Genomic DNA, 15739 nt, shown 5'->3' with positions numbered 1-15739 from the left:
TTCATTTTATGAGTTGTGCATTTCTCTCTATCCTTCAACTTTACAAAGTCAATTTCTGTCAGCAACAAAAAATATAGGAAGACCTGCTGGAAACAGAAATGCATTAGGGTTTATTCCGTGGCCTCCATGTGACTGGCTAGGATGGGGAGGTTCAGAGTGGGTGGTTAGAAACTTTAAAAAGTATATTTCCATTTTCTGTTGACTTAAAAAAAAGAGGTTTGTACCTATGTTATTTGCTTATTATTTCTTGCCTATATCTTGTAATATGAGAAACTACTTTGGCAATAACAATACACAATGTACTAACCATTGTTACTCTCCTAAAATCTTGTTTTGATTGTACCACTGTTTTTTTTCTTTCTTTAAAATAAAAATAACTGATGTCAATTAAAATAAATAAATAAATAAATAAATATTTAGGAGCAAAAAAATAATAATGCAATGTTATATTGCTTATGCATATAAAAATATAGATTATGAGAAAAATTTATGCACTGCTTTTGTGTATTGATGATATATATATATATATGTATATATATATATATATGTTAGAAAACAAATGTAGGGAAAAATATATATAGCATTTTCCTGTTGTAATAGTGGTGGTGGGATAGTGCCTGTTTGCCGTGTATGATTGTGTGCGTGTGTGTGTGTGTGTGTGTGTGTGTGTGTGCTGTGTATGTGTGACACACCTGCACTGGCAGAGAAGAGGTAGGCTGCACAATTGAACTATTTCATGTGTTGTAAAATGCATTATAAAAACTTCCATCTAATCACAGGAACGTGGCCTTCTTCATTTGCATTCTATTTGGCTATTCAAATTTCCCTTTTAATATGCAAGAGTTGTTATGGTGTGATACTCATCTAAATGTAAATTATTAATGAGGATTCTTGGCCTGGGATAGTTCCAGGCTGGGCAGGGTGGAGGAAAGTGCAGCAGGGTGGGAGAGAGGCCAGTATCCTGGAGCTTGGCTTCATGAATTTACATTGTCTGTTATCACATGATCTGGAGCAGGGAGACTTCAAGCGAGACACCACAGACAGGTTGCTTAATCTTCCTCAGTCCATTTCCTTAGCTCTGAAATGGGAATAATCAATCACATTTTACCAGGTTGAATTAAATAAACACAGAACATGGCACTTGGGAAGCAAATCAAATGTCTGGCACAATGACAGCCAATCTGTATTGAAAGCATCTGTGAGACAGAGTTCAGGGAGGGAAGAAATATCAATCACTTGCCAAGCTAAAGATGATTTTTGCAGAAGCCAGAGTAACCAGTGAAAGCTCAATCCCCCACATCAATAGCAGCATTCTGAAAGTCACGTATAAAACAGCCAACAAAAAAAAATCTTCCCGAAATCAAGCTTCTGAAATCCAGCACCTCTTTCCCTGCCCTGGGTTTGGTTGGAGCTTCCTGCATGCATGCATGGAGGGAGGGAGGGAGGGTGGGTAGCTTGTCCCTCCTGGGGGGAGGAGAAATAAAGGCAAGTCAGGGACTAGGACAGATTGGGAGAAGGGCTTAGGCCCCACAAAGCTAAGGGGTGAGAAACTCCCAGATGAGAGGACAGAGGAGTTGCAGGAGGGCCAGAGTAGGACAGCCATGAATAAAGGGGCAAACAGATGTAAGGAGGGCTGAAGGAGGCCATTCTAGGCTGAGGACGATGATACTTGATAACAAAGCATGCGGAAGGTAGATGAGCCCTTCTGTGGTGGCTCAAGCCAGGGGCTCTCCTGTCTTCTCTCGCTGACTTTAAGGTGGCCTGCACAGAAGGTATTCTTTCTGTAGGAAGATGCATCTACCAGGGCACATGTTGGAAGCACTCCAAGTACCATAGATAGATCACCAGTAATGAGAATGCATGCTTCCTGAACCAACAAGACCATAGCATGCCAATGGTACCGATTCTGTCAGTGACCAGTTGCTGGGCTCTTGGCTACTCTCCTCAATGACCATGAATGCAGAGAAACATTTGTTGCATTATATGATGTCATTTTTATACCTACTACACCATTTCAAAAGCATTTTGCTTCTGATGCTTTTTGTTGACCCTGGATGACAAAGGGAATGTTTGTAGAGTGTAAGTCAGGAGCCAACTTGATGTGGTGAGAAAAGAATAAACTCAGTGTCAGATATGTTGAGGCACATTCATTCATCCATCCATCCATCCATCCATCCATCCATCCATCCATCCATCCATCCAACAGTCATGTAGAATGGAGACTAAGTCTTTGGTTCCTAACATTTACCTTATAGAGGAGGAAGACAGGATTTAAGAAATGACAAAATGATTGAAAGGTAAAGTGAGTGCTGTAAAGAAAGTAGAGAGGAGCTTCCTGGTGACTGGCTAGGATGGGGAGGTTCAGAGTGGGTGGTTAGAAAGACTTCCAAGAGGATGCCACGCTGGCCTGACATCTGAATGAAAAGCAGGCACTTTAGGGGAAAGGGGATTTCATGCAGACTAGTAGCAAGAGAAGAGCCCTCTGCTACAGGGAAAAGCTGGGGTATAGTCAGTCAGAAAGTGCAGGTTGAGGCAACAGGGTCTTTGTGAGTGGAAGGTCATCAAGGAGCTGTTAGTATAACTTACATTGGTTACATGGTCTTTGCTAAATTTAAGATTATGATAGTACCTGCTTCAGTGCCCTGTTCAGATTAAATATTTAACTGAAATAGAAAAGACTTAGTAAAATATCTGGAACGTGGTAAATGTTCAATACTATCAAGCATTATTGTCACTAATACCTGATTAAATCACTGCATGGAGTTTCCTAATAAGGTTAGCTTCTTGTTAGGCGGTCTGGGAATTGTGGTTTTGGAAGACAGCAAAAGTTTCTCTAGGAAGTTTCCTGGGGACCTGTATTGGAAGGACTTGGCTGTTCAGTGTGGGGGTGACTCAGGAAAGGCTTCCGAGACCTAGGACAACTTGTTGGTTTTTGCTTTTATTGTTTACTTATGAATTTCTTGAACCTGCTGTAAGAATTCTTTTTTGTTGTTGTTTTTCTTTTCGTTGTTTTAGAGCATAGTGCAGTGTATAGTTTTCCGTGTCGCAATACATACGTGAATACTATTTTGGAGTACTGAACTCTTTTAAATTATTTTGCTGAGTTAACACACCTATAATATTCAAATAACGGAACTTAACAAAAGAAGGGATACAGATGAATGTCCATTTTGTATCTGTGTATTCAAAGTGGTTAGGATAGATATATAGTTATATTCTCTTCATGAATAGAGTGATTTGTTCTAATGGTGTTTGTAGATAGGATATCATGTCCGCATCTTGTACAGCAATTAACCACTGGGAGAAATGTATGCAATGTGTTAATTACTGAAACTGTCCTACCAATTTGATTTGAAACTGTCTCATTGCTATTTTTTATCAATAAAATTATGGAAAATAAAACAATATATACGTGAATCTAAGGTCCACTGCTGCCAAAATATCACATCTGTGAGTGAGGGTGAAGAGAATAGAGCTTGGTTCTCATGTGTCCTTTTCCCCTCCATACACTTTTGAAGTAATTATTTCTTGTCTCTCCTACAGGGTTATGATCTATATTTTAATCATCCAATCGTTTTCAGCAGTCAAGAGAAAGACAGACTATAGTATAGACAGTCTATAGTATTTACATATATTTCTTTTTTTTTTTCTTCTAGAGTAGATACAGGTAAATAGAACGGCTGGTTCAAAGACTGTGAACATTTAGAAACTTATTGTGCCACGTTCACACCATCTGTGCTGCTATTGCCTCCTAACAGTGAAGTTTACACATAGTCTCACCAATACCTGTTGTTATAAAAAGACAAAATGGTGCCAATATTATGACTTAGAATGCCTTTTATTTGAACTTTTGAAAAAAGAATTAAAATATCTTTCTCAAGTTTATCGACTACTTCTATTTCCGTACTGTAAAGTGCCAATCAGTATGTACTGAGAATTTAAAAACCTTGGTGTTTTTCTTTTTTCATATTGATTAAAAGCCTTTCAGAATATTCAGCTTGGATATTAATATTTTAATATACAAGCATGAATATCTTATCCTAGGTTCATTGATTTTTTATTTTTTATTTTTTTGTGGAACCGGGGTTCAAACTCAGGCCCTTGTGCTTGCCAGGGAAGTGCTTATTCCACTGAGCCATCTCCCCAGACCCTGTTAATTGAATTTGAACATTCGTATTACTCATGTCTTTTGTCACCAAACAAAACAAATTTTGATGTAGTCAAATGGGTTAAGAGCGCTGCATATTTTTCTGACTATAAGAAGACATATGAACCCTCAAGGTATAGATATCTCTTCTATGTTCTTCTACTAATTTTATAGGCTTTTTCAATTTAAACTTTTGATGACTTCCTATTGTGAATAGTATGAAGAATCAAACTTTATAGCTTCAGATGGATGAAGTGATAAAGTCATTAACACAGAGTAGGTTTAATACATGCATTTCTATTATTCCAAGCAGGGAGGTTTTCCTCCTTTCTTACTCATACATATTAAATTTTTAAAGATACTTGTCAAATTAGAAGATCAGGAAACAAAAAAAAGGGAAATAACTCTTTCTCTGTCAGTCATACTTGCCAAAGATTTATCCTATTTTATGTCTCCAAAATATACATCTTTAGCTATCTTTGTTATCTTACTGTTTTCTGCTTTTATCATTTTCTACTTCTATTCTCTTTGTATTCTTTTTTTCTACCCTCTAGTGTTGATGAAGAGATTATATTCTACATCAAGCCCAAAAACCTCATAAAACCTAAGACATAATGTTTTACTGAATACCATACAAAACTAATTTTTTAAATGTTGTATGTTTATCAAAGAAAACTAAAGTAAAATGTTAATTTATCTATGAAAACAATTCTAAGATTTAATTATTTTCCACCTACTTTGACACATTTACCTCCAATCACATTGTACACAGAGTAATTATCTGAATATGGGCAGGCTTAATGTAGAAAAAGAAGTGCAGCTGTTTCGCCCATGAGGCTAGGTTGGGGGTAACTCAGCCTATATCTGATGTCTCTTGGGCTGTCATACTTTTGGAAAATGCCACTACACTATGGAGAAGCTGAGGGCACATGACAAAGTCACGTGACATTCTCCTGACTGACAGTACCAAACTGCTATCCCAGCCATCAGACAGCACCAGTGACTGCGCAGAAACTTTAGGAAAAACCGGATATGCTTTGGTCTGGTGGTATCTGATTGCATGTACAGATTGACTCTAAGTGTGAACTACCCAACCAAGCCAGTCAAGCCAGAGACTCTGAGTACAACCCCTTCCACTGCCATTTATGTGCTGTGTGATTTTGGGCCAATTATATGAGTTATTTGTAAAATGATGCCAACAATTTCTGTGTTAGAGGACTGTCCTGAGACTTATGAAAACAACTCTCCAAGGTAAGTATTGTTATGAGGATAATCAAAACTACAGGGAATATTCAAGTTAAACATAGAAATATTTACAGCAGAAAAAGATACAAATTCCCCTCCAAATACTTTCTCTCACCTCACACACATATCCCATTGTTCTTGTCACCTTCTAAAGCAGTTCTAGGAGTTCATTTTAGTGAGTGTCTTGCTTTGGTGTCCTGAATTGGTTCAAAACATTTATAGCAATAACTGTCAAATAAAAATATTACACGGTGCCCTCTTCCACCTTGTTCACCGGATCTGGCACCATATAACTTCTGGCTCTTTCCCAAAGTCAAAATGACCATGAACTGGAAATGTTTTGGATCAAATAAGGACGCCAAAGAAGCCACAGCAATGTGAACAAAGATACTCAGAAAAGAAGACAAAAAACAGCTAAAGTGACAAGAATGATAGACACATGTGTTCGAAGGAGGAGGAATATTTTGAGGACCATTAATGGCAATGTGTTTTTATTGTATTAAATTATTTTAAAAAGTTAAGAACTCCTCACGTTTTATCATCACACTTGTAGTTTCACTTTCCCTGAAAGAATGTGCATCAGGAAAGATCAAATAATCCGGTCAAAGATAGTCGAATACATAACTAGAGGTGTCATGTGAGCTTGAACTTCAATCTGACTCAATCCTGTTCTCTTTACCATTATCCAATTTTGTTGCTAAAAATAATCACCATAGCAACCTATTAACCTATCTAATCTCATGGAAGGACCCAGAGAAGCAGTACCATCCTTTTGCACATCTTAATTTAATTTGAATCAGACTTGGCAGCAGGCTAAAATTGTGATGCCATGCCAAGCAAAGGGGAAAAAATTGTACCATTGGTCTTGAATACCTGAGCCCACAGCAGGTTAAGCAGACACCTCGCTGTGCTGAAGCGAGAGAGAACAGCTAGTTCTTGCTGGCCTCACTTTCTCATAATGCTGTTTTTGGAAAATGATTTTTACTAAAATAGCATGCCATGTATGGATCTTTTTCAAATGCCAGAGTTGCTCTTGGCAGCAGAATGGAGTTATATTGCCTATTTTCATAGAGATATCAAGGAGAAAGCTGAGTAACAGAGAAGGTGGTTTGCGGAGGGTGAGGGGAGTCTTTTTTTTTTTTTTTTCATTTATGTAATTGGTACAGGGTCCCACTATGCAGCACAGACTCATAGTGATTCTTCTGTTTTCAGCCTCCCAGTGCTGGGATTACAGGCATGCACCATCATGCCCAGGTTAGGTCACCAGCTCAGCGCATCCTGGGGGTAGGGCCGGCATGGGAACCCTGACCAGGGATCGAGTCCTGGTCTCTGAGCTTGCCAAAGCAGGTGCTTAGTCCATTGAGCTATCTCACCAGCCCAAGGAGAGTCTAGCAGAAATATTTTCACATCTCCAATGTTCGCATATAAATTTTCCTTTGGACTAGTGGGTCACCATACCATCAGAGGTAAAGATGATGGCCCACAGTGAAAATGATCAGTAATATTCACAAAACATCCATTTATGTTTCTTGGAGCAATGACATTACACATTCAAAGGATAATGCCAAGGTCCTGCTTTTGGCACCAGAGAGAAGCACAAGAAACGGAAGTTTATTTCAAAGTCTTTAACAATGGTTTGCTGATACATTGATTGTCCCAATCATGTCATAACCATCATTGTTATTGATTAATTTTTGTTGAGCACTTAATACACATCCTATGTAATACATTTGCTAAGTACCAGGCAAGGTTCTAAAACTTTTTGTGCCTTATGTCCTTTAATCTTCAGATGTAACTATTTATAATGCATATTACACAGATGAAGCAGTTAAAATACAGGGAATTTCAGTTGCTGGTGAGTAGATTTAGGATGTGTAAGGAGACAAAACCCAGATTATTAACTGTTCTGCTACTTGTTCATGATAACATTGTTCACATATTATTGAAAATATATGTTGATCTATGTGCCAGACTAGAGTCAAACATTTCATTTTGATTGAAGCAGAGAGACAGAAAAGAGGGGAAAGGGAATGATTTTCTCAAGGGATGAGTTGATCCTATTTGATTCATTTCTTCTTTCCCTTATTATTTCCTAATGAACTCTTGAGATTTCTAAGCTGCCTTATTGAAACTCATGGTTCCATAGAAAATTAGAACTATGAAAGATTCTGGGCCTTTTCCACCTGTGCTCTAGTGTCATGGGTGAGAGCTGGTTGGCTACAGAATTTGAAGGCTGTCCTGTGTCCTCCAGTGGTAGGATGGTGGTTTTTCAAAACTACTTGCATACACCACAAGCTTTGCCCCCTGACTCATGGTATGATCCAGGCCAAGGATCTGATCCCATTGAGCCTCTGTTCTCTTGTCTGTGCGATGAATTGGTTGCCCCCTCACACTGTAACGTATGGAGTCTGACCCAAATGCTCACTGATGTGTGTCATTTCCTTCCAATATTAGGCAATACAGCACTGTTAACATAGTCAGCTCTTCTGTAAGACCAGTAAGGTCACACTGTGCTGCTTATGTGGGCCAAGACTTCCCTGCAGGAGGAGCCCTGCTTCCAACAGAAGAAAGGAGCCTTTAACTGCACACTTTTCTTCTCCTTTCCCCTGCAACAAAGTGACCTCACTTTGGAAGTGATCATCTTGATTACTCTCTGGTTTTTCTGAATATCTTTTTGTGTAATAACATCCTTCTATATAACAAGTATCTAGCTAAAATTTAATAGCATTTAATACTTTCCTTGCATGTGTTTTAGTTTACTTCTACTTGTGTTAAGTGAAAATACCCACCCAAAATATCTTCCTATTTTCAGGGCTCCTGTAAAGACTACCTAAATATAATTTTTTTAATGAAAAGGTTAATTTAAGGAGAAATACATTAAATAAATAACAGTAGGCCTATGTATCAGTCATTTGCTGCTGTGTAACAAACTGTTCTGAAAGTTAATGGCTCAAAACTCCATAATTGATTTGGATACTTATTCTTGTGGTAGACAGTTTTGGCTGAACTGGGTTAGGGATTCTTCTGTTCTCTTGCATCAGCGATTAGCTTGTTGATCACTCCTCAGGGAGCCTAAGAATGCCTTATTAGAATCATGTCTGCAAAGCCACAAAATATGACATATGAGATTTTATACTGAAACACAGTCATATTGAAACACAGTGTCAAAGCAATATAAAATTTATGGTTTGCAATATACTAACTTTTTAATTAATGCAGTAAGTAATGAAACCTAGTGACAGGTCAATTAGCTACCAGAATTTTGCATAGTGAAATACTAAGTAGTATTTCAATATTTTTGCAGTAACTTTTCTGTGGTACCAAATAGCCATTGTTAGGGCTCAGACCTGAGATGTCTCTGCAAAGTTTCATGTGTTTAGAAGGTGACTGGATCATGGAGATGCGACCCTTAGGCATGGATTCACCCACGGATGGGTTCATTGCTGAGTGTGCTGCTAAGAGGTGTGTCCTGGTTAGAGGCGGGCATTGGAGGCTGTGATCTTAAAGGAGTGTGTTCTTGTCCTGGCCTCCCCCTTCTCTCTCTGCTTCCTGGTTCTCATGGGTGGAGCACCTATTCCTCCACATGCACCTCTGTCACGCTGTTTCTACCTTGGAGACAGCTAGCCATGGACTGAAACTATGAGCCCAAAATAAACCTTTCCTCCTGTAAGTTGGAAGTGGAAAGTATTTTTCCCATCAGTGGGAAGTGACTAAGGAAGCTATTTTCACTGCTTGCCTCAGTTGTATGTTCTCATAAGGTAATTGTCATTTGTTGCCTAAATTCATAATAGAAACATGTTAAAGTTTTATTCAGAAGGTAGATAAAACTAAAGATAAAGGGTTTTTTTTTCCTTTTAAATTCATAGGTCTCTAGTTAAATCTATTTGAGGATTAGGAACATATTCCCTGAATTCCCTTTTCCTTGAGAAAAGCCAAGGTGTCAAGAGTCTAGGGGACATAGTGATTCTATGTTTCTTAATACCTGTTCTTTAAATTTTTTTTATGTATTTAGTACAGGATCTACGGGGTCTCACTACATAGATCAGACTCATAGCTATTCTCCTGTTTTCAGCCTCGTAAGCACTGGGATTATAGGTGTGCGCAACCACACCCAGTCTGTTCTTTAAATTCTTGTTGTTTCTTATTGCTTGGAATTTTCTATGGGCTCTGTGTGTTGAACAGCATTCGGGGTTACACAAGGTTCCTCCTAGACTAGTCTTGGTGTCTTTGCCATGGAGAGGTCAGAGGGCTACCTTCAGCCATTCTCTTCTCTCCATGGGAACCCTGTGAGGCTCCCTTGATATTATCTACCCCTAAATATTTCCAGAGCTTTCCAATACCTAAGATAACTGTTCTGTCATTCTGACTCAGTTACTTATTCTGTGTAATCAGTAGCTGAATGATAATGGTTACTGAATGAAATGGAGGGTGGATAGAAAATAATTAATTAATCAATTAATTAATTGACTGAGGAGGAATTATGAGTGAAGATGGGCTGATGAGGATTTCTATCAGTGCTTGGGAAATGCTGGAGGAGCTGCTGACACAAACCCAGAGAGCAAGAGTTGTACTGATCTCATCTTGCTGCAGACTAAGTGTTCGCTTCTTTGATCCATTTTGATTTTGGTTTAGTACGTGGTGAGAGATTGGGCTCTAGACTCAGTCTTCTGCATGTGATAGTGTGCTGGTTACTTTTCTTTTGTTACTGAGACAAAATACTCAATGTCCAAAATTAAGGTAGGAAAGGTTTACTTAGCTCACAGTTTATGGAGATTTCAGTCCATACTTGGCTGGCTCCAAGACAGAGTGGCACATGACAGAGGGTAACAGTTCATGGTGGCAGAAAATAGCTGAAGCAACAACAAGAGCAAAGAAGGAGGATTGAAAAAACAAGCCTCTTTCCCTCTCTTATATTGTATGCAAGCTACCTGCCCCAGGGCAGGTGTAGCAGTCACACCCATAATCCCAGAACTGGACCATGAGTCAAGCTAAAATTCTAGAAGCCTGCCCCATGACTGCATGAGGCACAAACCATACCAGATAGGCAGTTTCCAAAATATCACTTATTAAAGAGGCTATCTTCCCTTCAGTGTATATTTTTGGTTCCTTTGTAAGAGATCAAATAATTCAATGTGCTTGAGGTTGTTTCTGCATCCTCTATTCTGTTCCATTGATCCCTTGTGTCTGTTTTTGTGCCAGTAAGTACCATGCTATTTTTTTTTTATCACTGTAGCTTTTATATAACTTCAAGTAGAGATGACGATGCCTCCCATTTTTCTCTTGTTACTCACAATTGCATTGGCTATTCTAGGTTTCTTCTGGTTCCATGTTTATAACTGCACAATTCATAATAGCTAAGTCTTGGAGGCAGCCTGTAGGTCCAACAACATTTGAATGGATGAAGGAAATGTGCTATTTACACACAATGGAGTACTACTCTGCCACAAAATCTGGCCTTGAGTCATTTGTAGGAAAATTAATGTTTTTTGAGACCATAACATTCAGTGAAATAAGTCAGGCAGACAAGCTTAAATACCACATGGGTTCTTTTATGTGAGAAACCCAAATTACAAATGAAGAACAAAATAAAAGATAATCAGAAGTAAAGAGATAAATCTTTCTCAAATAGGAAGGGGATCAAGAGTTGTAAGAATGGGCCAGTGAGATAGCTCAGCAAGCTAAAGTGACTGCTTAGGCAAGCTTAGGCAAGCGCAGGGACCAGAGTTTGATCCCCAGCACAACATGCCATGCTGCCCCACCCCCAGGGTGGGCTGAACCAGCCAGAGTCTAGGTGTAGTGGCACACTGCTGCACTGTGGAGGCTTAAAGCAGGAAGATCACCACAAATCTAAGCTGTATAGTAAGACCCTAGAGCAACCAAGTATATCAAAAAAGAAGAGATGGAAGAATGACAAGGGAAGGGAGGCAAAAGGGGATTTAAAAAGGAATTAAGCTGTGTTATGTATGTGTACCAACTCCCCATGAGGAATTCAAATGTTTGGTACTGCAAACATGTATTAACTTAAAAACAAAAACAAAATTCAGCCGTGTTTTCTCCCTTTCTACTGCCCTTTCTGGAACAAGTTGTGCCTCTCCCCTAGCTGGATTACTCTTAAAGATCATAGAAGGAATTACAGAGAAATACAAAAAGTGAAGACAACCTGAAATAACTGATCCTTCATTTCCAAGTCTTTTAAATAGGTATTTATCATCTTTTACTCTGTGGGATTGATTAGAGTGCAGAGACCATGTGTTGCAGAACATCTGACTATTTCATTATTATTTAAATGTTTGTAGTGTATGCAGAAATATTTCTATTTGAAGCAGATTGAGGTAGTAAAAATATGAGAATTAAGAAAAGCACACAACAACCACTCCACATAGACACAGCTGGGCAATCTATGTTGGTCGAAAAGCTTTTATCTGTTTGTCAGCATTGCAAACAGAACTCAGGGAAAGAAAGAGTAATGCCACAAATATAATGATGGGTGCCCAGGCAAGTCAGCCAAGAATTCTGTTATTTTAGAAGTCAAGAATTCACAGGTTCCAAAGGCTTTCATAAGGACTGGAAAGTGGAGCTAACGTTTTCACTGTGTAGGATTAACTGAGTGATGGTACCTAACTAAAGTTAGTGTCAAAACCATATATTTACTTGCACCCAGATGCTATATGTCCCTGTCATCAAAAATCCATAATTTGCAGTATTATTTATTTTGAGTTTATGTAAGTAATAAATGTTCATCATAAAAACTATAAGTGATATGGGTAGAAAGAGAATTCCCCTCTACCAAGCTCATCTTGGAAGGTAATTTAACAGTATTTAATATTAATTCTAAATTTCAAAAGACACACTGCTACATACATGTGTGAATGTGTATATAATTAAAATAGGCTTATTGTAGTCTAGTGTTCTGTAATTTTGTTACTGTACTTAAAATAACTATCCTCTACCTTCTTTTGTCTGTTTTAGTAGAAATTTCCTATTTTTTGCCTTATATGATTGTCCCAACATTTATTTAGTATTCAACTAATGACTGGTATTTAGGTTGATTCCCACTCAATAATTATTAATTGAGGTTTTTTTATTCTCTAGGGATGTTGTGGAGGATTACACGATACATAAGGAGCTGTCTGTTTTCACAAATAGTTTGCATCTGATACATTGTGTAACAAATAACCTTCAGATTTTAGCAGAAAATGGTAAGCATTCCTAATGACACAGAATTTAATAGTACACAGAATCAAAATAGCCTGAAAAAGAAAGACATTGTATGAGTGTTTTCTCTGTAGAAAATCTAACATCAAAACAAAATGGTTACAGGGCATAATTTGTAGAATACAGATTTTGTTCTTACAAAGTATTTGATTTGTAAAGTACCCTTATAGCACTTAGATCCTGATTTCTGTATCAACAGTTATTTGATAAGCTTCAGGACACCTGCCTAGTAACAGAAAGCTTATAGATTAAAAGCTTTTGAAATTGGGTTCTATATTTCCATGTTCTCAAAAATTTACATGGAAGAAAATATGAGTTGATATATCTTTAAAAGCTCTTCAAGCTTTAAGTGTGTTGAAAGGTCTTATCCCACACTTTGCACACTCTAGTCTCACCTTTCTCCAGGACTCTTGGCTATTTCTTCCTCTTTGGCTTTCACTTTGGAGATGGACTTCAAGCAGTTTCTCCTAACTGCCACAGCTTGTACACAAGGTACTGACACTGCTTTGCCACAAGCCTACCCCTTGAACTTTTTGTCTTCAATACAGGGCTGCATTTCCTGTTGCTATGGAGATTTACAACCCATCAGAACCTGTCTGGCACTCACATAGGAGCACTTCAAAGTCCAGGGAGGCAATGCCTGGCAGAGCACACCTTCCATCATCAGGATAAAAGATAGCAGATAAATTCTCTTCCTTCTTCCTCTGTCCCTGCCAACAGACTATATGAGGGTTCAGAAGTCCTCCCAGAAGACATTCCCATGAGGAAGTATAATTGTGTGGTCTTCACATGAGAAGGTGTTCATATCCATACTGCACCACCTTATGTCTACCTTGTTGTCTTCTCTCCCCTGCTCCTCCTGGGCTTGTACTCTCTGTACCTACAGACAAGACAGCAGAGTTTGAACAGAGGAGTGAACTTTACAGTGATCATTAACTCATTCATACCTACCACTTACTGAGCACCTACTGAGTTCCACAGTTGTATCAAATGCTTTTAGGCCCTTAAGGAGCCACCTTGCTATGAAGAGGTTTTTGCTATTAATGGAATTTTTACTCTACAAGAAAGAAAGTTTCAGATGCACTGATGAATTTCTGTGCTTCTGGACACTTCAGTTTTCTCAAACACTTCTCATAAAATATTTCAGAGTCTTACAGCTTCAGGATGAAGAATAGCTGGTGATTTTAGGTAAACATTGAAAACGTAATGGGGAATTCTCAAGAAAGAAGTTTTTCTATTTATGATATATTTGTTTTGAAGAACAAAAATTTAGAGAGGAGTACCAAGACAGCAGAGTGATAGACAGCAGAGAAAAAGGCTCTATAAAAGTTGCCATTCAGATGCTGGTATATAAAAGCACAAGAAAGATAAGAAGGATGAAAGTAAGTTCCCTGGACCCAGGAAGAATCTGATGTGTGAACTGGAGCCTATGGAGAGAGTGAAGAGAGATTAAAGCCTGGTGACTGCTGGTAACTCCAGAGGCCTCCAAGAAGAGATGGAGCATTGGAGGGAAACAGTGGTTGTTTGAATGACCCCACTAGCTGGTAGTCAGTTGTGAGGGTTTGGTTGTCCTGTGGGAGACACTGATTGTCCAAGAGCCACCTTGGGGTGGGATCAGATGAGCTCAGAACTCAGAGTGGCTTCTGGTCCATCTAGTGGCTTCTAGCTGGGCTCAAACCTGCAGAAGGTGCACAGATGGTTGCAGGCTGAATGAGTCTGGTCTTGGCCAGAAGGTGCAGGCTCACTGAGATTCTCCACTACCCAGACAAAAACCCATTGTTGACTCACTGGGATAAATCAACATGAATCTGGACTCTGTCTCCACACATTTTCTACCAGTGACAGCAGAGATTAGACTTGGTTTCTTTTCTTTTCTTTTTCTTGTTTGTGTTTTGTTGTGGTGGCAGTTTTGTTTTTATTTTATTGTTTTCTCCTTCATTGTTTGATCTTCTTTTTATGGGAATGTGAATGTGGTTTCTAGACTTTGTGTGGTTCTTGTTCTTTTTTTTTATCTCTTCCCTCCAGTCTTTTGCACTAATTTCTCAAAGTTAGCATGACCCTCTTTGTCTACCAGCCTTACTTCCAATCTCTTCCTCTTATTCTACTTCTCTATTTTTCCCTAACCATTTTTAAATGTTAGCCCATGAGAAAAATATTGGAATATTAAATATATATATATATATATATATATATATGATTTCTTGTTTGAGATTTTGTTGAACCACAAATCTAGTTCATATGGTTAAATGTGGCAAATTAATGCTTACCTTAGTTTGTCACTTTCTAGGCTGTGTTTGATGCTATTGTTATTGCTGATAGTAACCCTTTAGCCAAAAGTGACATAACTTTTTTTTTAATTTATGTATTTGGTACGGGGACTTACTATGCAGTTCAGACTCATTATGATCCTTCTGTTTGCAGCCTCCTGAGCACTCGGATTATAGATGTGCACCCTCATGCCCAGATTCAGTGGCCAGCTCAGCGCACTCCCGAGGGTGGGGCCGGTATAGCATGTGGTGCCGGGGATTGAATCCTGGTCTTTGTTCTTGCTTAAGCAGATGCTTAGTTCACTGAGTTATCTTCCCAGCCTGGCATAACTGTTTTAAACAGCTATTCTTCCTGGCATTCCGAAACTGAGCATGGTTAAAGGTCATAGAAAATACTACAGCAGGAAGCCAAAGAAATAGGGGCTGCGATAAATAGGCAGTAACTTCTCATCCTCAAAGAAGTAGGTTCTCTCAAGAGAGTCAAACATCAAAAATCAGATATACCTGGAAGATACCTCAGAGAAGGAGTCACTTCCTAAGGGTTCTAAATACTAGCAACAAAGAATCCCAGCATGGGCAATTTATAAGCTTCACCCCAGGAATTAAACTAGAATAAAGAAAAAGGAAAATGAGGTGTCACTTAAATAAGATATAAACTCAGACATCCATTCACCAAAGGCAAATCCAGGGTGTAGTGTGGTGGGGAAATCAAAAAGCCGCCACTTGGCCTCTCTGAAGTGGTAACACCAAAGCAATTGAATGAGGCTCTAGAAAAACTACAATCAGAAATAATTTCTCAGATAACTTCAGAGATGGTGTCCACAATGAAAACCATGATTAGTGACTCTAGAGCACACACAGATTT

Source organism: Octodon degus, unplaced genomic scaffold (genome assembly GCF_000260255.1).
Source record: "Octodon degus isolate 3935 unplaced genomic scaffold, OctDeg1.0 scaffold00073, whole genome shotgun sequence".
Classification (NCBI taxonomy): Eukaryota; Metazoa; Chordata; class Mammalia; order Rodentia; family Octodontidae; genus Octodon; species Octodon degus.
This window is presented reverse-complemented; position numbering follows the sequence as displayed.